Source organism: Maniola jurtina, chromosome 4, assembly GCF_905333055.1.
Source record: "Maniola jurtina chromosome 4, ilManJurt1.1, whole genome shotgun sequence".
NCBI classification, from domain to species: domain Eukaryota; kingdom Metazoa; phylum Arthropoda; class Insecta; order Lepidoptera; family Nymphalidae; genus Maniola; species Maniola jurtina.
Window position 1 is genome coordinate 9,400,750 of NC_060032.1, and position 27,172 is coordinate 9,427,921.

At 34.2% G+C, this 27,172-nt stretch overlaps 1 protein-coding gene across 2 annotated transcripts in view; it reads right to left on the bottom strand.

Moving 5' to 3' along the window:
* The window catches only part of LOC123864524 (mucin-5AC), an 81,042-nt gene that overhangs the window by 35,447 nt on the left and 18,423 nt on the right, over positions 1-27,172 (bottom strand). The window contains exons 1-2 of one of the 2 annotated variants that reach the window (XM_045905005.1): positions 6,348-6,358; positions 4,512-4,516 (exon numbers count right to left, since the gene is read on the bottom strand). The exons of the other annotated variant lie outside the window; for it this stretch is intronic. The gene's annotated coding sequence lies outside the window, so the exon portion shown is untranslated. Of the gene's footprint in view, positions 1-4,511; positions 4,517-6,347; positions 6,359-27,172 lie in introns of those variants that run through there. 2 annotated transcript variants of the gene reach the window in all.

The following is a 27,172-nucleotide window of genomic DNA, read 5'->3' on the forward strand; positions in this document are numbered from 1 at the left end:
CATAAAGCGGACATCTAATTAGAGAGGGAGGAATTATGTATGCACACAATAGGCTTGACGATGTTTTGTGTGGTTCCATCATTAATTTCCTGGGGCCATTTAGCGTGCGCAATATTACATGACAGGCTAGGGTTGCTATTGTCATCGTGCTATACGTTTATCTAATTTATCATTAGAAAGAAAGAAAGATCGTCTGGTTGGAGGCTTCGGCCGTGGCTAGTTACCATCCTGCCGGCAAAGCCGTGGCGCCAAGCGATTTAGCGTTCCGATACGATGCCGTGTAGAAACCAAAGGCGTGTGGGTTTAATAAAAAATGCCACATCCCTTTCAGGTCAGCCCACTTCCATCTTAGACATCGTCATTTATCACCAGATGAGATTGCAGTCTAGGGCTAACTTTAATTGAATAAATAATTTTAAAAAATATATATGCAAAGAGCGTTTATTTAGAACATGGTTGAAAAAATAGATAGGTACAGATAAATACTTAATTTGAAACAAGGTGCGATGGTGTGTGGTACCAAAATGGATTCTTCAGCATTTGCTATGTAGGAGCACACGCATAAAGCGCTAAAGTGTTTTCTTTTCTTATAATAGTAATAGTAACTTGTCATGGTTGTTTTACCTATGGAATTGTTTTTACCCATATTTTTCGAACATCCAAAGCTGTTTTTCCAAAATTCTTAGTTTCGGTGTTCATTGTTTCTTGTTCCCGATTTTTAATCAATCTCTGTTTATTACTCTAAATACATAGTTATTGGCGAGATAAACGGTTATTCACGTCGAATCGACTGCAATCAGAGTATTGAGTAGGTAATAAAAGTATGGTAAAAATAACCATAACTAGGACCGAGGCAAATAAAATTCGGACCAAAAAGTCCGTTTATCAAAGACCAACGAGCACAGTCAAAGTCCCATCCAATCAAAAACTTGAGTTAACATTGGTTATCTACCCAAACCTTAGATGTTGAATTTTGTTTAACTATAATGATATAGTACATCCTACCTACAAATTCGTATCACGACAGTTTTTCCATTAACTGGGTCTCAAAGGAATAGGTATCCATTTTCATTTATCAGTGACATTCAAATAACTTTTATTTACGACACACTCTACATGGAGTGAAATATCAGATTCAAATTCAATGCCCTTCAGAAATTGATAAACCTGCGTCTTTTAGCCCTGAAATCAAAAATCTTTTTGCTAAAAATGATCAAAATATTATATATAGGTACGTTATATAACGTATTACGTACGTAGACAATAATTTTATTATAATCAAGAGCGCTATGGCGGTTGCAAACAATTAACACTTTCTTATTTTCTCTAATTTGTATTAAGTTTATAGGTACTTGCCTTCAGTAAAAGGCAACAAAAAGGGAAAATAATTAATTTACATCCACTCATATTCATGATAAGCTGATCCGCGCCGAATTTGATAAAAGTCTATATAACAAATATGTATAAGTAATATATTATTACAGCCTATGTTACTCTGGACAAGGTAACATTCTAATGGTGAAAGAATTATTTAAATCGATTTAGTAGATCCAGAGTTTATCAATAACAAAAAAATCTTTCTTCGTTTTATAATATGGATGATGATAATTATGATAACTATTAATATGACTGTGACAAAACTAGATAGTTCACTTTGTAGTTCAATCAATAGAGGCTTTATGAATTAAATGAATTTATATTCACAATTTTCTATTTATACATCCCGTCTATCACTATTTGATAAAAAAACTAGATTCTAAAACAAACAGCTCGGTTTCATATTTTGTGTGTACATGAACCAAAATAATAGTTTTAAATTCAATTTTAAAAATGAAATTCCGTTTCATTCATCATCATCTCAACCCATCGCCAGCCCACTACTGAAAACGGGTCTCCTCTCAGAATGAGAAGGTTAAATATTATAGTACACCTCGGCCAAAATGGCCAAATGTTAATTGGGAGACATCACACACCTTTGAAAACATTATGGAGAATTCTCAGGCATGCAGGTTTTCTCATGATCTCCTTTATCAAAGCAAGTGAAATTTATTACTTACTAGCTGACGCCCGCGACGTCGTCCGCGTGGATTTAGGTTTTTCGAAATCCCGTGGGAACTCTTTAATTTTCCGAGATAAAAAGTAGCCTATGTGCTAATCCAGAATATTATCTATTTCCATTCTGAATTTCAGCCAAATCCGTCTAGTGGTTTTTACGTGAAGGAGTTACAAACATACACACATACATACAAACTTTCTCCTTTATAATATTAGTGTAATAGTGTGAAGTGTGATAATGCACCAAACTCCGAAAAGTTAAGAAGAGTAAAGAAGGGTCGAACCCTAGACCCCACCACATAAGAGTACAATTAAATATTTTAGTTTATTTTGTAAATCTATACCATCGATGTATAATATATAAAGTAGGTACCTAGACATAGGGTAATTCACTTTGCTACAATTATGCACTAAAAATATATCATACCTAATATCATTCCTGTGAAATCTATCCTTCACGGACAGTTAAGCACTCAAGTCTGAAAGCACAAGAAATGGCAATAAGTGGGTACCTAAGTACTTGTGAATGATTTCATATTTTTTTTTCATATCCGCATAATACGATATGCTTCAAGAATCATCTGGGTGAACGTATTTCAATGTTATTACAGATATCATATAAATAGTACTGTTGAATTACTTCACACGGTTTTTGCTACGCGATGCAGTAATAGTATTAACCTTATTATTTATGTAAGTCTGTTTGTCTAGCCCTCTATACATAGATATAGAATACAGTCCTCATCGAAGCCACCATAAGTTTGCAAAGACATACGGCACAAGAAAAATTAAAAAAGTAATAATGGGTATGCTATTTCAGTTCTGCTACTATTCAACTGCTGAATAAATAGAAAAAAGCGCAATATTAAAACAAATAAACAAATTAAGTGTTAGGTATGTACAACAATTAGGTATGTAAAGTTACAATATTCATATTCATACGATAGTCTGACAGTATATAAAATATTCCGCTGAAAAATATTCGCAAAGGAAATTCCGGTACCGATCAATGATTTACTGGAATTGGAATAAGAAAACGTTACACACGAGTAACGGCATTAATATTTTTTTCCGACCGACATGCACGCGGCATGATGCACGTATTAAAAATTATTCGATAAGATCGCTTGTGCACTGAACCGATCCGAATCCGAGAAAATACTGATTCAGAAAATTTCGACTGAAACGATTCATATCATTAGTGACAGAATTTGATCTCAATCTGAAAAAAATCAGTTCATTAGTGCTACGAGGAATACGGAACGGGGATCGGGCTAATGAGCTATCTAAGCAGATGTGAAAAATAATAAATGGATTACGTATTCGGTTTTCCAGACTTTCTGAATAGAAACCCTATTACTACTACTAGAAACTTAGAACTAACTATTTAAGATTTTTTTTAATGTATATTTCGCATATTATGTGTATTTATTCTTATTAAAAAAATATAGAACTCTTCATTAGGACAGATAATTATATCTCTATATAATAACTATACTCATAGAATCCAGTTTAACAGTGCTTGTTGGCATTTATATTATTATCAATGATTTTGCAAGTCTCGTAAAAAATAAAAATATGATATTAAAAACCGTTACTGTTCAGTTATTTTTGCGACATCATTGTTTTATTAAAAATAGTAGAGGTCTTGTACTCTTGCTGTATAAGTAATTGAGTTATAGACAACTAGCTTTTGTTTGAGACTTCGTCCGCGTGATTTCACATAATTTATTATTTCACATTTTTTATGATCTCGAAAACCCTTTGTTTCCCTGGAGTAAAATATCGGTCTGCATACATTTACTTATGTATTTCGTTATAATCGGTTAATTAAAGAAGTACAAACAAAGAAATATATACCTACTAGCTGTGCCCGCGACTTCGTTCGCGTGGAATAGTGACTTTTCGCGCTTTATATAGCCACGGACGTTCAGGCCCGAGGCGCCGTGATTCTTTAAATTGACAAACCTTTTTTATTTATGAACCGATTGACATGAAATAAACACTAAATCCTAAGTGAAGCTTACTACAATATATTAGTGAAAACCGTATCTAAATCGAATAAGCCGTTTCTGAGATTAGCGTGCACAAACACACAGACAAACAGACAAACAGACAAACAGACAAACAGACAAACAGACAAAAAAAAATTAATTACAATTTCGGGTTCGGCATCGATATAATAACAACCCCTGCTACTTTTTTTTTATATATTTCCATTGTACAGACACCACTTTTCTACAATTTTATTATATGTATATAGATTAAGTACCTACCTATGTTGGTATAAGTATTAATATAGTTCTTGATAGGCATGAAATATGAATACTTACTTAAAATTAAAACATTAATTCAATTCAAAACTCGCACACACACACACACACACACACACACACATTACACATACAAACACACACACACACACACACATCACACATACAAACACACACACACACAAACACTACACAAAGCTCTTAGAATTCTAACTATCTATCTTTAAATATTAAGTATATCTTTAATTATTAAGTACTCACGTGTTTTAAATTTAAATTTAGTTTAATTATTATAAGTGGTTATATTATATTGTGCTGTACACTATATTATGGGAAGACACTGCCTCCTGAAACACAGTTTTCACTTCATCAGGAGGCAGGGCCTCACACCAAAGTCTGTAAATAATGTTCTGCTAAGATAATAAAGATTTATTTATTTATTTATTTATAAAGTTGGTCTGAGATCATAGATCAGACTTAACTTTACTGAAGATTGTAGTATTTTAATTAGGTGGTACCTTTCCGGTTTAAAGCAAAAGCAAGCTAAAACACAGTATTTTACTATATCAAACAGAGGTAGGTACTCAAATAAAAATTATTAATATTTAGGCAAATTTTTTTGAAACTTAAGTAGGTACCTACTTATTGAAAAAAAAAAACTTGTCCAAATAAAATGTTGCAACACCTTTGTGTCCAAAATTCTAGATAACGAAGCTATTTCGCAGCGTGAGAAATACACTAAAAACACGAATCTGCGAAATCCAACCAATTTAACAATCAAATAGCAATAAAAGTCAATTATAGAATAGTATTTTTATCTCAATGACAGTCTTTCCTAAAACTAACATTAATTACTAAGCAATGAACATTACTCAACAAAAGTATTGCATGCAGTAACGCAAGTCCGAGCGTGTCTGCAGCAGATTTAAATTGCCCCTATTGTGGGGTTATGAAATGTTCTCACGGCCAACTTATTGTCATATTGTGTGGGGCCACAACTACGAAGTTAAATGCAGACACGGCGAATACACGCGAGCAATTGGTATTCAAGAGATCCGACGGAGAACCAAGGTCACTGGCGTAGTCCAAACCATAGTTAGTTGAAGTAGCAGTGGACAGGTCCCTCATAGGAGCGATGGCAATTGAAGCCTCAAAGTTATAAACTGGAGACGTGTCAGAGATTAGATAAAATAATTACGTTGCAAACCGAGTATGAGTAGGCGTAGATAGTAGATACTGTGGGGTGCTCTCCAACAAGGTAGACCAAAGAGTTAGAGAGATTGGCGGGAAGTGGCTGTATGAGGGAGGCTAAAGACGGTGTATTGGAAAGGCTTATGTTCAATAATGGAGATCTATAGGCTGAAATATGATGACGATGACGAATAATTATTGAAATATTAGTAATAAAACACTACTTATACATATACAATATAAATATAAGTAGCTTATATTATTAGGTCGTCTAGTATAAGCCACATTCATATTTTTTTATAAATAAAGGCCTGTGGGTAAATATTAACAAGTAAAACACTCGTTCGCTTCCATTCGGCAGTTAGATAGTTCTACGTTTTCTCTTGCTCTTGGCCTTATGAAAACGTAGTGGCCACTTGTCAACTCCGCTGAATAAGAGCTCTGTAGAACTCAATGACAGTGTTTTACTGGCATTCGTATTTTTTTTTAACCCCCGACTTAAAATGAGGGGACCTAGTAAGTTTGACTTGTGTATCTGTGTGTCTGTGTATCTGTGTATCTGTCTGTGGCATCGTAGCTCCTAAATGAATGAACCGATTTTAATTTAGTTTTTTTTTTTTTGTTTGAAAGGTGGCTTGATCGAGAGTATTCTTAGCTATATTCTTAGCTATAATATTATACCGATAGATAGGTAATAAATAATAATGTAAGTACATAGCTATTTTAGTGCGTTTCATCATAGTAATATTAATTTTATAAGGCAGTGATAGCATGGTGGTTAAGACTTCGGCCTCCCATTCGAGGAGTTGGGGGTTCGATCCCGGGCACGCACCAGTAACTTTTCGGAGTTATGTGAGTTTTAAACAATTAAATATCACTTGCATTAACTGTGAAGGAAAACATCACAACAAGAAAAAGTGAACAGTCTCCATAAAGTGTTTTGTATCCGTGACGAATAGGTTGAGATTATTGTGGCCATTGTAAGCAATTAGCATGGACCATTACCACCCACAAGGTCCTTACTTGCTAAGTTATGTTAAGGTCCGTTTGACAGATCGAAAACGTATTAGTTAACTAATAACTAAACACAACTACGATCGTGACTATAACACGTTAATGTTTATTGCTGACCACTTTGTTGCCTTCAAAACTACTGTTATTGAATGATAAAATTTAATTTTCATAGACTTACTATGTTTATAGTAGGTACCAATTTAGATAGGTGTTAACATCAATTTTGTTAAGGTCAACGGTAAAGCGTAATAAACTAAGCACATTAAACACAAACTTTATTAAAATTACCAAATAAAGATAACGCATCAACACAACAAGTAATGGAACTAATAAATATTTTTAAGTAAAAAAATATTAATTAATATTTAATCTCTTATACTCTTGTTACAATATCATAAGAATTGCGTCATATTCTGATAAAGATAGCGATATTATTGATGGAGCAGATAAATTTTATCGAGTGACAAAAAGCACGAAAAGTTTTGATGCTGTTTTGCGAGATATATTAATTCTATTTGAAGTATTTATTATTTCATGGCACTTCTCTAACTCCAACGTAAATAAAAAGGTTGGGTTTTGTTAGATAAGTACTAATTTCAATAGATACTATAACAAGTGTAAATTAAAAATTTATAACACCCCCGACAAGTGAAGGTTACAGTAACTAGAAAAGAGCTGATAACTTTCAAACGGCTGAACCGATTTTCTTCGATTATAGCTAGGAACACTCTCGATCAAGCCACCTTTCAAGCAAAAAAAAACTAAATCAAAATCGGTTCATTAGTTTAGGAGCTACGATGCCTCAGACAGATACACAGACACACACGTCAAACTAATAACACCCCCCCCCCCCCCCCTCTTTTTGGGTCGGGGGTTTAAAAAAGCTAAAAGATATAATAAGTATAATAATTCTTATGAAGACATGACATCACTTAAAAATATAGGGCTTCGTACAGATCAATGACGTGCGATGTCATAGTGAAAAATGGTTTTTGCAAAATTCATCGCGCACTCCGCGAAAATTCGCATGAAAAATAGCTGTCAACGGCGTGAAATATCAATTGCCATGCACCAGGATGAATGGGAAACTGAAATTAATTGCAAAGGCTCCCTATCGAGCCACCACTTGTTTTTTTTTTACGTGTTTTTTTTTCTGTTCAATATTCTGTGTGAGAGCTTCATACTAATAAACTTTTGGGACTTTTGTTAGCCCATTATTTTAAAAAAATCGGTCAAGTTCGAGTTGGACTCGCACAGGAAGGGTTCCGTACCATCGTACTATAACACTTCTACATATAATACTTTTTAATTATTTGAAATTTTCATGGAGGTAATTTTGAAATTTTTAGTATTTGTTGTTATAGCGGTAAATGCACATTCTGTAAACATTTCATCTCTCTGTCTATTATGGTTCAGGAGATACAGTCCGTTGACAGACAGACGGATGGACAGCGGAGTCTATTGTAATAGTCCCCATGGCACCCTTCGGGTACGGAACGCTAAAAACTATAAATCCAATCACTTTAAATATTTGAAAAATATATAAATAATATTTTTTTTTTCACAATTATTTTTTTTAGTTTTAATCGGAAAAGCTAATTTAATTAATGATAATATCTGTATTTTTTTTTAAATATGTGAATTATTATATTTTAAATCATAATTTATTGTTAATTGCATTATTTTATTTGATGGTTCCAAAATATTTGCTATTCAATCAATTACTCAATTATTTATTATCGAATCCGTTGATGAACAGTACCCACGAGGAATGAATTCGATTTGGGATAGAGATGATAATATATTTACTTGGGTAACTTTATCTTTAAAAATTTAAGTTAAGTTAAACTTAAGTTATTTACTTTAACCGCAAGGCCACAGTTCGTCTTGCGGTTAAAGTAAAACGGGATTTATTTTTAAATAAAAAGCATAACACAAATTTAAAATCCATGTTTCTCTGTGTTAGTCTACTTATATAGCTTTTAAACTTCTTTACAATTACAGAAAATTCACCATCATTCAGTAAAATTGTAGTCTATAGAAGTAGAGAAATAAGTATACCCGGGGCCGAGCCAGGTGGGTCAGCTAATAGGTATTGTGCAAATAAGTTGTCAAATAAGATGGATAAATCAAAATTATACCCATGAAGACCCTTCTCAATTTATCTGAGTATACCGTGAGCAATATTGATGATGTAATTAATAATACTACGATGACACTATTACAATGGGAATACCAATTGGACCGTATATTTGCAACTGGGAGCTATAATGAGTGTTTGCTACAGCTTTGGTAGCAGTCTGATCAGCTTCTTCTTTGTTTATAAATAGCGAGCAAATGAGCAAGTGGAGTAAGTGATAACCACCGCCCATCAACATTTGCAGCACCAAGGAATTGCCAATGCGTTATCAGTTTTTCACGAGAGTTACCATCCCCGACTCTCCCCATCTTCTCTGTAAATAGTAGCTTCTGTAAGTATCTTTCGTATAAAAATTCAATGCGACATCAATTTATTACCCTAGATACTTTAGACTTTGGTACGCGTACGAACAAAACAAACAACGCACAACTTTTTATATAGAAAGTTCGCTAGATGGATGTAACTTTCTCGAGCTATTATTTGTGAATTACCCCATAATATGTTGAGAAAACAACCAAAAAAGTACTAAGAAAAACTATATATTATTACCAAGTGATTCAGAGCAGAAACAGAAGGATCTTATACCCTGTCATTAGAGCCTAGGAAAACGAAACACCTACCGGCTACGATTCAGCGACCGTACGTAAATAGAGCGTAAAGGCTTAGGTAGACAAAGCGCGTTAGCAAGGTGCAACATTTACTGCAGGAAGTCACAGTAAGCGCGTATATACGATATGTATGATTTATAACTGTCTGATCACTCTAAATACTAAAATCGTAGTCTGAAGCATGCCATACTACATAGCGCAATGACGCGGCGAATACATGAGCGAAACTCTACGAGCGGTATCAAGTGTGAACGCTTTGTTTTGAAGTTTTTTTAATCCGATAAAATTGTAAGGTCTTGACCGCGATCTGCTGGCTTTAGGATGCAAAGATGGCAGTTTAATTAAACATAATAGGTACCTTTATCATTTTGTACACCGGAGTGATATTATGCTTGGAGGTACGGCTTTGCCAGTAGGGTGGTAGACTAAACCAGAGACAATTTAATAATTATTATCAATTTGCCCTTATCGAGAATTGGGTGTAGAAACTCCCAGACCACAGTGCTTATTAGTGCGTCACGAAGCTCGTCCTAAAAGACGCGTTGAATTCGCTCTCGTCGAACGATGCGTCTGTTCAGTCCTTAAATTTTTTTATCGTTTTAAGTAATCGATCGAGCTATTATTTCACAGCGCTGGTAAATACCTCAAGAGTTACGAGGGCGCTATCCGTTGCCAATGAGATACTGTATTGATTAAAATTCTCAGAAAGAATTCATTGGAAATTGAACCCAAATATTATTGATACTCAGATTAATATTGCATGGATGTATGGACTGTATCCTGGATTTTTATTCTGTGTGTACACATTGATGTAGGTTTGTTCCATAAGTAGTCGGTTTCTCTCGCGTTATTGTCTCTAGGTAATCTATTGACAAAAACATGCAAAAAGTGGGTAAAATGGAAATAGCGCCGAATACGGGTACAGTTTCTTTACGAAATGAACCTAGTCGTAAGAGGCTTGTTAATTAAGAAGACCTTTTTGTTGTCTTTTGTTGTATACTTTTTATTTGACTTCTCATTTGGACTTATATATTTAGGATACTCATACCTACATATAAATAGGCGAGAAAAGTTTTTAATTTAAACATTCGTAGCACTATTTAGTGCGGAGTAAAGTATTTATTTAAACATCTTGTTAACAAAATTACAGAGTATTTTCTTTTTATGTAAGTTTTTTATTGGTGTAAGGTCAAACAGCAATGCATGACTCGATACAATAGTATGGCATGATTACCGCATTCCATTTTACTGTTTGTGAAACTATTTATACGAGATTGACTATAGGCTAGTCACCTTGATTAAGTATTAATTGTAGAGATGTCTACATTTTCCTGTATGAGTTAGAAATGGTTTTAAAAGTAATGAACACAATATGTAAATGAATTTTCAAACTATCAAAAAATACATAATTAATTAATTATTAAATAATAAACATGAACAATATGTCAACAAATATTTAAAAAATCCTTCGACTGCATTTTGAACGCATCTTTTTCAACACGTACATTTTATTATTAAAACGCATAAAATTTGGGATTTCAATTTTATGTATCCAGTAAAGGCGAACTCGCGGTATCAAGACGAATCTAATGACGTATCGGACGTATCATATTTTATCAAAATAGGTTGGGCCGTTTAATAGTTACGAGCGGAAATAGAAGCTGACATACATACATTCTTTAAATTATTTATTCAAATTGGGTACCAATGTACACTTTTTGATTGTAATTTGTGGATAATGATGTAATGGTGATAATTTAATTACGTGAACTTAAAACTAAGGCTTCATTCGCATGAGAGCTTTTTTAACGTCCGTCAAAAAAGCGTTCAAATAGAATAAATGCATTCCCAAGTAGGTATCTGTTCACACGTCAACGTTTTTTTAACGCGCACTTTGTATTTTCAGCGCAACGCCGGGTTTTAACGCAAGGCTTTTTTAACGCTAGTGCGAATTAGGGCTAAAGCTAGGATTCAAAACACACCCAACATACTCGTAAACATGCATAGGTGCAGGTCAAACACATAACGCTCCTTTTGAGCTGTGCCGCAGTCAGGTAAAAAGACCTTTGATAGATTAAATATTTAAAAGAATATTATATATAGGATAGGAAGGTATACGAGAGGTAAAAGTTGTTTTGGAAGTTTGTACGGAACAGCTGCGACCTCCGCCATCATACCTACTTCAAGAAAACTTGCTCAAAACTTACAAGCAAGGGTAAGACCCAGATTAAGATAGATTTATTCTCACCTTGGCTATTTACTTATATGTGGCGAAACTTCCGTTTTATGCCTTAACGTCCGCTTCCGAATTTAAAAAAAAAAACTTGGGTGACGACGTGTTTCATTGTAAGAAATCCTTGAAGGCAAGTTAATACTAGGCTTACTTACTAATAAATACCCACACACACATTATGGCCATACATTGCATAGGTAGAATGCATAGGTTATGATCTTTATGGATCTTTCGCTATTACATTGGTTATATGTTCTAAATTCAAATAATTTCATGATTGTACTATATTTTAAAAGTATTAATAATTATTATATTATTATTCGCTGATCTTCTGATGTGCTTGGCTGCCTGATTTCAAATTAATGGATGATGAATATGCAACACTAGACACCTAATTAAATAGGACTGGTTAATCAGATGCATCGTGCGAACTACATACTAGAAATTAAATGATTTATTAACCTTATCTGTGCCGTTATTGAATTAAGTACAATAAATAATTTCAATCAGCTAAGTATGTAGGTATATTATCTGAAAGATAAGGTTAAGATTAAGTGGAGTTAAGATAGATTAAATATGATTTGCTTTAATGGGGAAGGAAAAACATCTTGAGGAAAACTGCATGCCTGATAATTACATATGTACTACTTTTGAGAATAGTATGCCTTCATAATATCTCTCTCTTTCTCTCTCTCTCTTTCTCTCTCCCTCTAACGTAGGTATGTAAAGTAGGAATCCACATTAAGGCTTTGCATCGTGGTGAACTGTGGCCTTAAACTTCTCATTCCAGGAGACCCGTGCAATAGTAGGTAGTTGAGATGATGATGATGAAGAAAAATTAGTGAAAGTTTGTACCTCTCCTGCATCAATACTTCATTACATTCGGGTATTTAAACACTAGAACTATTTAAATAGGCTCTTTACGCAATAGAATATATGAATATCTGATTTATAACCTTTCCATACAAAAGAACATTATTTTACTATAATATGTATATACCTACTTAACTATTGTCAATGCGACCTACCTACTTGGGTAAATAGAATAAGAGGAACGAAAAGGCGAATCTAACAATACCATTTGTGATTCCCCGTTTCGTAAAATGAAAGATACGAGTATATCCACACAAATATTTTCCTGAAGGAATGGGTATTGGCTTGATTCTTGTTAGACGCAAGTTTGGGTAACCTAAAAAGACTCCTTTCCTAATTCCTTCATTCATATCAGAACAAAGAGGTCATTGATGTCAACGTTCCAGTCTTTTATATTCTATTGTTGTAGGTATTATTAAAATATGTCTTAATATAGCAAAAGAAATAATAGATATATGCTATAGCACAAAATTATCCGCAGTAAAAAAAATTTCTTCTTAGTAGTGGTACTTACCTTGATAATGATTACAAAAATCAGTGATATGAGCGTCAATGACAAAAATGGATTTATTTGCTGGCAATATAATAAACATAAACAGCCTTGGAGCAAATTAGATATTCCAATTAGGAACCTAATTGGACTAAGTCTAGTTTCGTTGGTGACCACAAAGAAGGTACAAAATTTATAATTAACAATAAATCATTTTTCATTCTTGCCAATCATATTATGAATATTTTTATAACAGTAGGTATCTGTTCAAACGTTTAACGCAACTAATACGATTACTTAACTACCATTTGGCACGTAAAGGCTGGTGCAGTTCGCAGCCTTGCCTTCCCCCTCCTTCACACTTTCACTCTGTTTGGCCTTCCTTTACTATTTTCGACTTTGAACTCTGAATGTATGAAATCTATTAATTAATACTAAGTAGTATGTAATTATACATTGATACTATGTTTAGATTAAAGAAATCTCTGCGGTACTTACCTAGTGATTACAATAGTTTTTGAACCACTCCATCATTTTACATAATAATTCGTTTAGAGACTATAAAGATATTAATTTCGTATTTTTTTATGTAACAGAATGTTAGATAATACATGAAATGCTAATGTTTTCTTTCGATATAATCATCCACTTAGCTGTTTTCAAACATAGTATGAATTTGATATGCTAATTTAAAGACGCCTCCTCTCAGGCGGATGTTTTTATAAGATATTCATTGTTCGTTTCCATTCACATACGGCACGATAAAGTAAGGGGCTCCCTAGCTCCCAATTAACAAGTAAGAGCATAAATATATTATAATATTTTTCTATTAGACCCCTGTCTGTCTGTGAGTCAGCTGCTCACTCGATCCGACTTCGAACATCTACAGAGAGCTTGTGTAGGCAATCTAGAGTATTATACTTATTAACATCCTCTATGTTAATAATATAATAAATTATAAGGGGCTTACGACTGATTAGTGCGTTCAAACAAACAAATAAACAGCGCACGAGATGACTTTAAGTATGTACTTTTAACTTTATACTAAAATTAGTAAGTAAATACTTAAAACTTCAATTATTTAAATTTAGTCACAACGAATTAGTGTAATAGCCATTGAACTGTAATAGATCAAATATTTAAAGGTTATAAATAGCGGTGAAAACTGGTTACGATGGTTATGGGTACCTACTTTGTATTTTTTACTGAAATGCTATAGGTACGGATATGTAAAAGCACAGCAGTTTTTACAATTTACAGAGGAGATGCCACGCTGTTTACTTTTTTTTTAAATTGAGAATCTGTTCAGTGTCCCGTCATTTGCGCCGGCATTCAAAGTACAGTGGAAAACTTTCCAACCTGTGTCCAGGACGAATTTTACATCTGGCTGCTCTAGACTGGTTTATTAATTGACAGTTTGATCTGCGGAAGAATTCAAGCTAAATGTCACTTGATCACCTTCCCGGGTTGGATCCACAACCGGTACGCGATATATTGTTTTGCATACATTTTGTGTGAGATATGTTATGGTTTTCATTTTGATCGGGCAGAAATTGAGCGTCTTCAATTTTTGCTTCGTTATGGAATTTATTGGTTTTGATATAATTCGGCACTAAGTAAGGATATAAAATCAACATCGTTATTATTGTCTATTTAAAAACTTGGTTGATTTTGGTATAATTGAACACTAAATCCTACAAAATAACATTGTTATTAATGTTTTAGGATTGTTAACAGTTTTAATGTTCTACTGTATTAATATAGTATTGGTTAACCCGTACATACTAATAATATTAGTATGTATGGGTAAATAATATTATTATAAATGCGAACTTGTGTCTGTCTGTCTTTTAGCTTTTACTGCCCATCTGTTTAACCAGTTTTAACGGTATTGAGGTAGCTTCCATCCCAGGGAAAGATATAGGTTACTTTTTGGCCCGGACAAACAAAGAGTTCCAACGGAACTTTTATAAACCTGACTCCACGAGGCACGGTCTCAGCGCCCAAACGGTGTCCTTTCTTTGAAAGTTTTTTGAAAGTTGTGCCATACATTACCAGTCGTATCTACCTATCTTTGGTTATCGTGGCGCTTCTAACACTTGATCGTTTAAGCAAAAAGGCCTCAAGTAAAAGAAGCCTCAATCACAGACATCATCTTTTTGGTACAGAGATAGTTTGCATCGTGGAGTCTGACATGGACTAATTTTTATCTCAGAAAATCGAAAATTTTCCACAGTAATTAAAAAAAAAAAGAATAAATCCACACGGACGAAGTCATGGACATCATCTAGTTTCATATACTTGTTGCTTTTCAAATAAAAACATAATTTAGACATTAACGATATTTGAATGTCAACTGATTGCGTCGTTCCTAGCGATCAAAGTCCTCATTAATGTTAACAATGCGATATGTGGCTACCACAAAAGTGGTTTTGGGACAGCAATGGTCAACTTTGTAGTTAATGTCACAAAAATTGTTGACCATCGCAATGAAGTACCTTCTTCAAAATCTAAATGCAGAATGTTGAACTCTTAGTTTCAGATCAAACTCTCATCATCATGATCAATCCATTGCCAAACTACCTGAGGTTCTCGTCTCAGAATGAGAATTGGGTTTATGCCAAAGTCTGCCACGCTAGCCCAATGCTCTAATAAACCAATATTATTAGTAGCTTGATTTTTATTAAGCAGCAATTTGACAAATTACTGTGACGTCACAATGTCTCTATTTGAGTGACCGCAAATTATGCAAATGCCGGACGTCCATCAAATTAACTCCGGTCTTGTTCTAATTAGTAAAACCGCAGTCGGATTAAACATTAAATAACTCGATAAATATTTTAATCAATGAAATACTTAACATTTCACTAAAATTTAATTAGGGCAAAATAATATTTCCGCAAATAAATATCCGAAATATTTTGTTACTTACCTAGATATCAAATTTTAATTTTAATGTGCCTGTATCTGGCTCATACTCTTTATTCGTCTCAAAACTAATAAAAAATAAAAAATAATTAGCTGTCCATTGAATATATCTTTTCAGTATGAAGAGAATCCGTATGTTTCAGTTCTTATACACATTTATAAGAATTGTATCAAGAAAAAAATTGGTTTAGAGGCTTGTAGTTGTATCAAGAGTCGTGGACATAAACTCAACTTAAGATAGAGAATTGAGATTTTTCTCTGAAAACGTTTTGTTGTATATTCGCATATAGCTTCTTAACATCTAAGTAGATTTCAATGTAATTTCCATCATATTTAAAACCTTATCGTATGGTAACCTATATAAATAGTACCTATAGAAACTTTTACGAGGAAGGTTTAGGTAGATAGGTACCTACTTATGAACTATCCATTCACATTCCAAGCAGACGAAGTTGCGGCCAACAGCTATAAATACTCCAGATAGAAATGAAATGATATTTCGAACAACAAGACATATTGTACCAAAATAACAAAACCGAACAAAATTCTTACATAAAACTTCAGAAGTCAGTGGTTTTCAACATTCATAAAATAACAATGTAAATGATATGAAAACAGAATACAAAACAGTTTGCGAGGTCTTTGTTGAGATGCTGATATGTGGGGAGAGCCTCCGCTTTGTTCTCGGCGAAACGTATCTCAGGAAGCGGCAAGCGAGGCTGTTTTAGATACAAAAGCGTAATTATTGTTCAGAACAATCTTTCTACGATAAAAACATTGATATACATGAGCGGCTGGTTTCAAGGTTGAGATTACAACATAATGCGGTACTTATATTTTCTTTTGTGAATGGAAAGAAATGAATAGGGACGTCATGATTAAACGCTACGCCGCTGCCGCGTCGTGCGGGGTTTGTTGTGGCCCGGACAAGAGGCACGATTTGGTCTAGCATGAATTACTTCATACAATGTACGCACAATTTATTTTGCCAGGCCTCGTCCTGGTACGACCGCGGTACACGCATGGTTTAAGATAAATTCACCCTGATGAAAAAATACATAAACATTTTAACGTTTAAACCGGATGGGTTCGAATCGATACTAGTCGAGCGTCGACTAAATACGTGAGTATAGCCGTAACAATCTATACATAAACATTTATCTATAAACTCATTGAAAAAGGAAAGATAGTAAAAAAAAACTTATTGGTTACCAGGCATTCGGCTTTATTCGGAAATGTTTGGTCGGTTCCGGCCGAATATTTACGTGTCCGGCCTGTTTGAATTTTGCTCAACAGCATGAGCAAAGCAATCTTTACTAATATTATAAATGCGAAAGTGTGTCTGTCTGTCTGTCTGCTACCTTTTCACGGCCCAACAGTTTTACCGATTCTGACGAAATTTGGTACAGGGTTAGCTTATATCCCGGGGACGGATATAGGCTATCTAGGCTTTTATCCCGGATACTCAAAGAGTTCCCACGGGATTCCTAAAAACCCATCCACTTAACCGATTTGTAGGAAATTTTGTATCTAGGTGGCTTGCGTCCCTGTAATTGACATAGGCATTTCATCCCGGAAAATCAAACAGTTCCCAAAGGATCTTTACAAAACTAAATCCATGCGGACGAAGTCGCGGGCATCCTCTAGTACAGAATATTATAAGCTGATTCACGACTGCAACGCGCGACAGTTTTGTACCAAACAAAATTTATTTGTACTTAACAAACAATTAAAATACGTAACATATTAAAATAATTAGTGTACGTATTTAATTGTTATTAATAAATTATTCATAATAATTATTGAAAATAATTAGGTAACCTATTTTATAAAAGTTACGTTCAGAAAAAAAATCATGTCCAGCTTTTAGGGCATAGTGTCCGGCTTAGATAGATAGATAGACCTTGCATCTTTGGACATTGGAGGACGCAGGTGGAAAGGCCAGATATTGTAGTTGCCAAAACTTGCAGCTATTAAAACATACCTAACTCAAGAAATGATGATATCCATTTATTTCAATACTTTTTAAGCTCCTGCAGGGTACTGAAATTGCATTACAGTCTACAGCAGAAGTTCAGTTCATTAGCTTCTGCAAGCACCTAAGATAAATGTTATTACTTCTTTAGCGAGTTGTTGGAACATGTCCAGGTGGAATAGGACAGTTATCGTTAGATAGAAGTCATTAAAGTATCGTAAAAGTTGATCACGTAAAGAAAATACACCATTTGCTAAGGTAAGTAAAAACAGAACAGCTTCAAGATGCGATAAAATCCTATTGTATTTTTTAACGCACGGATAAAGTACAAAAAACACATTAAAAATACAACCGACTTTAACGTTGAAAGTTTAGTTATCTATAATTACAATCGCGAGTGATTACTATCCTTTGATAAGTTCTGTCCTCCATTTTCGTAGGTAAATAATTCGGTAGATCTTCATTAAAATAAAATGGGACCAACCTGGCGGTAGGTATATTATCCTTTCGGATGATAAAAAATAATTATAGCAATCAGTTTAGATTTGCAGGGTTCTTGTGGGAAAAAATTAATAATACGCCAAGTACCTAAGTATCCTAAGTATCTACCTTCTTACATGTTCTACTATTTTTGAAATTAGTAATTTAAAACAAAAGTTGTGTTCGTTCGCATAAGTTTTTTGAAATCAGTTTAAAAAAGATGAAAGTTGTTTTTGTAGACCGTAGTACTTATAACAAATTATAATGTAGTTCCAAATCTAAGCGAAGTAATAACAGTTGGTATGAATGAATTATCATGAACGTAAAATAGTCAAACGTGTATAATTCACTTCATTTCGCAAGCGTTGTCGATATTTATGACAACTAGTTCACCTCCTTGCATCAATAACTAACGGAATAAATAAAATAGAATAAGTAAGTAACTGATGTCTGTAACTTAAGTTTAGTTATTAAACCTAGATTTTTTTTCTTTCCTCACATCCTTTACTAAGATTACAACAGATTTACATGACACAAGAAGAGCAAATGCAACATTGATTTCAGTCTGTAACAAGATGGGTAACCCTAGTTTAAAGATTTCGAATCATCAGCATCATCATGATCAACCCATTACCGGCTCACTACAGAGCATGGGACTCCTCTCAGTATGAGAAGGATTTGGCCATATTCCACCACGCTGGCCAAGTGCGGATTGGCAGACTTCACACACCTTTAATAATATTATATGGAGAACTTCCAGGCATGCCGGCTTCCTCACGATGTTTTCCTTCACCGTTAAAGCGAGTGATATTTATTTTTTTGAATGCATATTACTCCGGTTTTATTTCGAATAGTCATTTTATATTATACTAGATAAAAGTCGCGACTTCGTCCGCGTAGCTTTATGTTTTTAAAAATCCAGTGGATTGTTTGTGAACTCTTCGAATTTTTTGAGACACTAAATAACCTAGGTTTGTTTATCCCTGGGATGCTAAATATCTATATTATCTGTACCTTTCATTAAACTCATTTTGTTAAAGGGATGGGCCGTGGAAAGCTAGCAGACAGATTAATACAACTTCACATTAATTAAAGTATGAATTATACTGTACATTCTCCTAATGAACGCCAGCTGTCCTCCAACCAATCTGCTCATAGTCCACCGACTGATCGCATGATAAGGCAACCCCTCGAAAAAAACTTATTGTACAATCTATTTCTCTAAGCAAGATAAATAAGTCCCTTCCCGTAGATACGCGTATGCGATGAGTTATGCGACGCGTTATGCGACCCGCGCACAGCGTCGTGAACGTGTTCTACCTGGTACCTATGTACGTATTGCTAACTAACGAATAAACTGATGACAAGTGAAAGAACGCCTAAAGCGTGAGAACCTTCGAGTCTCCTGGAAGTTTTCTCCAGTTTGTATTTAATAATTTATTAAAATCATATAAGGAAAAGTAAGTATAACGCGTCCAATTCAAACTAAGAAAGAGAAATCGTGCGGTGCCTACCAATTGTGACGTCCTAGATTGAGTAGCTAGCAATAATATTCATTTGATTATAATAAGTATAATATAGTATGGATTAGACTTCACTAACCAGTAAATAAAATGCTGGGTCAAAGATTAACCAAGCAAAGTCGTGATTATAACTTAAGTAATGTGGTATAATACTTTCGATTTCTTAGCACTAGACGGCCTCGGCGCACCACGCCTCGCGTCGCCACTCACATACCATACTTGGTCGTGATCTAAAACAGGTTTGCCAACTGCTATGCGCTAGCAATGGGCATGATTGCTAATTTTACATCATTTTCATTTGGTGAAATTATTTTATTTCTTCGCAGTGATTTTTCAATTTTCACACAATTACAATCCTGTGCTAGATTAAGAATTTAGCTATGATCAAGATCAATAGCGGTGATATTTCGCAGGTTGGGTTTTACGGAAAGTGAATTTTCATACTTATGACTGCAAGTGCAGAAATTCGCTTCTCGTATCAAAGATTGTTTGCTACATTAATTGAACTAGATGTTTTTCTTTTTATCACACAGGGATGCGAGTGTTCTCATTCGTGCGCTCTGTAACTCGATGACCATGCACGCGTAAAATGTCAACAATAAAGCTGGATTAAATGTAATCATTTCCAAACTATGTGAGATTTTGCTTCGTGAATATTTAAATGGATACTTTAAGTTAATAGCAATATTTGTTACAAACGAATAGGCTTTTCACATGATTTTTCACATGCTACCTGTGAAATAATCCATCTCTACTATGCGCAAATAGGTACCTATCTACTTTATAAATAACCTTATAATTGTAAACATTAGTAAGCACGCTGCAATGTTTGGAAATAATAATTAAAACCACATTTTTGACCCAAAAGTATAATCATAACGACTATTGGTATATTTTAGAATATGTTAACAATTTTAATTAAAATGTAATTATTATAAGTCGACCAGGAATATTAAAATAGGTACAGTTTCGCAATTCCTATTTAATTAGGTATATTATTATCAGGCTTTAGTGTTGCAAATGGCTATATTAATTTCAGACAATATATTACTATCTTCATAATCAACAACCCATCGCCGGCTCACTACAGAGAACGGGTCTCGTCTTAGAATGAGCAGGATTTGGCCTACTATAGTCTACCACGCTGGCCAAGTGCGGACTGGCAGACTGCATATACCTTTTGAAAACGTTATGGATAACTCTCAGGCACGCAAGTTTCCTCACGATGTTATCTTTCATCGTTAATAAAGCAAGGGATAGGCACCTATTAATTGCTTAAAACGCCAGAAAAGTGAGAGGTGCGTGCCCAGGATCGAATCCCAGACCCCCGTTTAAGAGGGCAACATCTTAAGCACTAGGCTGTAACTACTTTATTTAAATAAAATCTTTTGAAATAAGTAAAAAAACAATGGTAACTTCCAGCAAGACAGACTTGACTGTTTATTAATTTATTGTTCATATATTCGGTGAATAGACATTTATGCTGGCAGGGAAGTTTTTTACGATGTAAGCTTATGTTGTGGACTGACTAAAGTTAAATTAGAGCCTCGGTTCATATTTTATGATATCGTAAAAATACCCAGTAGAGAAAGTAAATAAACTGAAAATATATTAAACTTAGATACACAATGCATCCGTATTCCGTACTTTACTAGGATTTTTACTTATTAAACAAGTGTAAATTAAAAATTTATAACACCCCCGACGATCCAAAGTATTTGAGTTTTCCAAAACATCATTTTCAAGTTTCAAATAAATAATTATGTATTTAGGCAACGTCCATCTTGACAGCTTGACATTTGTCTATTGACATAATATTATGAACCTAACGCTTATCTAACCTTCTTTTCTACAACAAAACTAGAAAAGAGCTGATAACTCTTAAACGGCTCAACCAATTTTTTTAGATTATAGCTAAGAACACTCTCGATCAAGCCACCTTTCAAACAAAAAAAACTAAATTAAAATCGGTTCATTCGTTTAGGCGCTACGATGCCACAGACAGATACACAGATACACAGATACACAGACACACAGATACACAGATACACAGACACACAGATACACAGATACACACGTCAAACTTATAACACCCCTCTTTTTGGGTCGGGGGTTAAAAATGTGTTTTATTAAAAGTTTTTTAGGGATAATATTTACTTTATGCCTAAAAGAGTCATCTTCTGAGATCTTTAGCCTAAAATGAGATAAATTATATAGGTACATTTAGGTACATCTTATAGTAGGCTATAGGGTGAAAATACAAGTATAAATATCACTTTATTAAAAGTTCTAAACGCCTAAAAGAAAAGAAACCTAAGACGGAAGAGGACTCCTTCAAGGAAAAAAATACACGGCTTAAGTAGACGTAAGTAAGAAGTCCGTTAATAAATAAAGAACACGATACGATATTTTCCCGGCCATGCTTGTGAATAACAGCGCATACAATCTTTTGTGTAAACGCTCGAGTATCTGAATAAACTTGTCCAAAGGAATTGGGTTATCCACTTTAGCTGAAGGACACCGATACGAACTTCAACTCATAAGAGGCGAAACGTGATCAATGGTTGCAGATTTTTTTATTTGAATGTACTATGGTAGCATATTTTTATTTATTTTTCCCACTAGATTTTGAAACCCCACATCAACGCGGACGCAGTCGCGGGCATTATCTAGAGCCAAAATATACAAATGGGTAATTTCCTAGACCATGTGAGAGAAAATTAGACAGTAAAACGAGCCATTTGTCAATGCCAAGAGGCCATGCAATGCATTACTGACTGGAGTCTAATGTGTTCCAACGGCCCTTAATTATTACACAAGTACAGTAGCCTCTACTAAAACTTTTACAAGTGTGTCTTATCTTCGCTCAAGATCATTCCATAAAATATATTCACAGAATATATAATTTTGTTATACGAGTAAGTAGGTAAGTACTTAACTAGCTTTAATCTAGACCATTTTACTAATGCCTATATATTTTTAATATTTTATTCAGGTATAATAATATTCTATCATAGTATTTTAACAATTTAATAGTTACGAGCTGATGCCCGCGACTTCACCGCCTGGATTTAGGTTTTAAATCCCGTGGGAACTCTTTTATTTTCCGGGATAAAAGTAGCACATGTCCAGGTGCTTAACTATATCCATGTCAAAAAATTACGCCGATCCGTTGCCCCGTTGCAGAGTGATTGAAGGACAAACTAACAAACCAACAACACTTTCGCATTTATAATATTATTAAGTATGATAATAGTTGCTACACTTGCTTATTTAATCTTTACCTGACCAAGAAGGAAGTACTGTTCGGAAATCTATCTCTGAATACCCATCCAATACTTATGCAAGCTGCCAAAATGCTTTTAAACTGAAATGAAAAACGTGTCGCACTGCCATAGGTATTCGTTTCTAGTAAAAATATTATTTCGTGCAATATTGATGCCAGACAATATAGATTCAAAATGTTTTGCCGTCTAACAATAATATTCCAAGAAATAGGTATTTGTAATAATTTTAGTGTGCCAGTGCAAAAAAACCACCCCGTTTTGTAATTCAATAAAAGAGCACTTTGGCAGCTTAGGGATGGGGTGTATAATAAAAGAACTTCAGCAATAGAAATATGCGTCGCGTGTGGGTATGCAACTCTTAGGCTACATTTCCACCAGAGATGTGCGAGGTAGCTAAGCAAGATATGTTTATTTCTACCAATATAAGTGGTGTAGCGTGGCGGGTAACATCTGCTATGAAGATGCGCTTTGCGTAAGCTAGCCGTACGAGGAAGGTGCGCTACGGAAACTAAGTGATACATCAATAATAGAGGATCCCAAGCTCCAGTCCTCAGCTCAAATCATTAACTCTCATCCCTGGCTTCAACGAGCATTTAAAAAGTTAGCTTTGTTGAACCCTTTTCCCTAAGAGCTAAGCTAAGCTATACAAGTGTAAATTAAAAATTTTCAACACCCCCGACAAATCATTTTCAAATAAATAATTATGTATATCTAGGCAACGTCCATCTTGACAGCTTGACATTTGTCAATTGACACTTGAATATTATGAACCTAAGGGTTATCTAACCTTCTTTTCTACAAGAAAACTAGAAAATAGCTGATAACTTTTAAACGGCTGAACCAATTTTTTTGGATTATAGCTGAAAACACTCACGATCAAGCCACCTTTCAAACAAAAAAAAGTAAATTAAAATCGGTTCATTCGTTTAGGCGCTACGATGCCACAGACAGATACACAGATACACACGTCAAACTTATAACACCCCTCTTTTTGGGTCGGGGGTTAAAAATCAAACAATCTTATTGGCTGATATTATACATATCCTTCGGCACGCAGCTTAGTACATCTCTGGTGGAAAGCCAGACGGTCTTGTTCATCACCTTTAAAGTATTTAGATAATACTAAGAGACTTCAATACTCCAAGACTCCAATTCTCAGATGACGCGAAGAAACTTTTAGTAACGCAGAAATTTTAACGCTCAAATATCAGAAATATCAGAACAAACTTGTCCTAAGAAATTAGGTCAGAGACACTAACTGAGAGACATCGATAACGTACTTCAAATCTCGAGAGGCGAAACGTGATCAACGCTTGCAGGTTTTTTTTTTTTTAATTGTGGATATCTAAGAGTATTGTATTTCTGAATGATGCTTTGATTTGTCGAGATGCTGCGTCATATATTTTTAATTAAATTGTTCGGAATTAGATTCATATATTATGTATTATTTAAAAAAATTGGCAGTCAGTGGATACTGCAGACAGTAGTGAAGACTTAAAATCATGAAATACTTAACGGTGGTTTTTGTTTGGATTTTTAATTTATTGTAGCGTCAAAAATTAAAATTTTATACTTAATAATTATTATGTTAAATTTAAACCATTAATAAAAATAACATTAGTTTAGTTTTTACATCTATCGGTACTCCGAGCAAAAATTACTATGTTTTTATGTTATGAATACGAATATCGACAGTTAGTCCTACTTTAGGTGCATAAGCAGATATACCTACTATAAACATTAGCTTGACGGACGACGCGACCTGGAAGTTTTTAATCATCCCAAAATCACCCAACAACGCTCCTTAAGAAGTTTTTACCTACTTCAAAAATTGAATTGAAATTCTCATAGATATATGTAACAAAAATAATTAAGAATCGTTTTATGTATTTCGAACATCCTGGCACCTTCGCAGAACAAGGTTATTTCCATTTTCTAAGTATCTTGGCTTCCTATTCGGGATTTCCCAATAAATATCATTCGTGAATAATACCAATAAGATATCCCCGATATTCAGGTATTTTCTTAATCTCATCTTAGATGACGAATCAAAAGAATTTTTAACCCATTAAATTTTTTATCATGGGCAAAACCATGAATCATTGACGCCTAAAAGGACACTGACCGTTACATGTGATAAAAATTGTTACACTGATGATTCCGTTTGGTTCAGCCCAGAAAACCCAAAAAACTGGCGTTGACGAAAAAATAATGGGGGTAACTTGCTTGACGCCATTATCTACTAGATATTAGAGTGATTATAAATAATAATTATGAATTATGGTCTAGCGTAGTAGCGCAAGTAGTAGTGGTTTGAATTTGAGATGACAATATTTCAGAAGAAAAATTTCTTCGTATTCTCAGAAGTGTTTATTAAAAATCTCGGTCCATCAGAATTCCTACGAATTTAATTATGGATTCTTTCTTGGATACATAATTATTATCTAACTAAATTAAAGTCATTTAAATGAAATAGGAACATTTAAAACATACATATTTAATCCAAGGTGTTATTTGAACCGTGTCGTCGTGTATAAATAAGTATAGCACCTAAGCCTTCGGGTGGTAGAACAAAAACCCTTGTTAGAAATTAGAGAACATGACATGGGGGAACTCTATAATAGCAAACGAGCACACTTGAAACCGCCTACGGCTTTATTTGGATTATATGTATCGTTTGATATACCATTACCATGTTATACGAGTAATTTGCATAATAAATTGAATTCTCTATAGTAGTTAGTATAATTCTTGCCGAATTTAGACCAGAAAACTACTGCAAAATAATAAATTTGACTAGGATTAGAATAATTGGAACGGCGAATTAAACGAGATTCATTACATTAATTCCAAATGGGAACCCTATTGGTTCCCATTTACCGGTTTAACAAACTATACTTCTTCGGATAAGCTAGGGTTTTACCCAGTCTAGTTACCGGCAGTCATGTAGCGTCGGGTGTCGTGAACTGTGGTCGAGTGCTGTCACTGAAACCTTGTCTACTTGGGATCAATGATTACACTGGACGGAGCTATACCTTGTTGTCTTTAACAACTACTTGCTGATGCCCGCGACTTCGTCCGCGTGGATTTAGGTTTTTCACGAAATCCCGTAGGACCACTCGGACTTTCCGGGATAAAGATTATTCTTATGGATATTACTGTCTACACTACAACTTCTTGATGCACCGTCATTCAATCTAGAAAGATCACAATAAAACTAAATTTTAAACAAAAAACTATGACTTCAAAAACTAGTACCTTAAAATTAAATAAAATTAGGACTTTTTAAATAATTGAACTTGTACATAGAGAATAATATAAGAGTTCCGATATTCCGGAGATTGCCATAAAAATGTACAAAATAAGATATTTTACGCCGGAACAGGAAGCCTTGTCGCGTAGATGGGTATTATATTCTTACTTCTCTAACAAAAAATGTTACGAAACATAATACCTACGACAAAGTAACCGGACTCTTGGATTGGGTATTTTGTTTTTACCATCATTACTCAATACTCATAATGGTAAACCAATAATACTTTTTTATAAGCTCATACTTTTGAGGTTCCTCTGTTAACTTCACCGAACTCAGGCAGGTATTGCTAATCACCATAATTATTGTGATTAAAGTTTCAGTATATAGTACGAGAAAATGATATTTAGAAAGCAATCCATACTAATGCGATACGGGCATCATCTAGTAAATAAATAATCGTTTTTAGATGTTTAGAACATAGGTATAGCCGAGGTACCGAGGACCGAGGTACTACATAATTGTAAGAAAAATATAAGCAAAAGAAAGAAAATAGGTATGTAGTAAAAGGAAGAGCTAGATAATAAATCTCGCTGCCCTTGACACATTTTCTTACTCGATTATTTCATAAAACAGTGTTATAAAATCACACTAATATTATAAAGGAGAAACTTTGTATATGTGTGTGTGTGTATGTTTGTAACTCCTTCACGCAAAAACTACTGGACGGATTTTGCTGAAATTTAGAATGACAATAGATTATACCCTGGATTAGCACATATGCTACTTTTTATCCCGGAAAATCAAATAGTTCCCACGGGAATTTTAAAAAACCTACATCCACGCGAA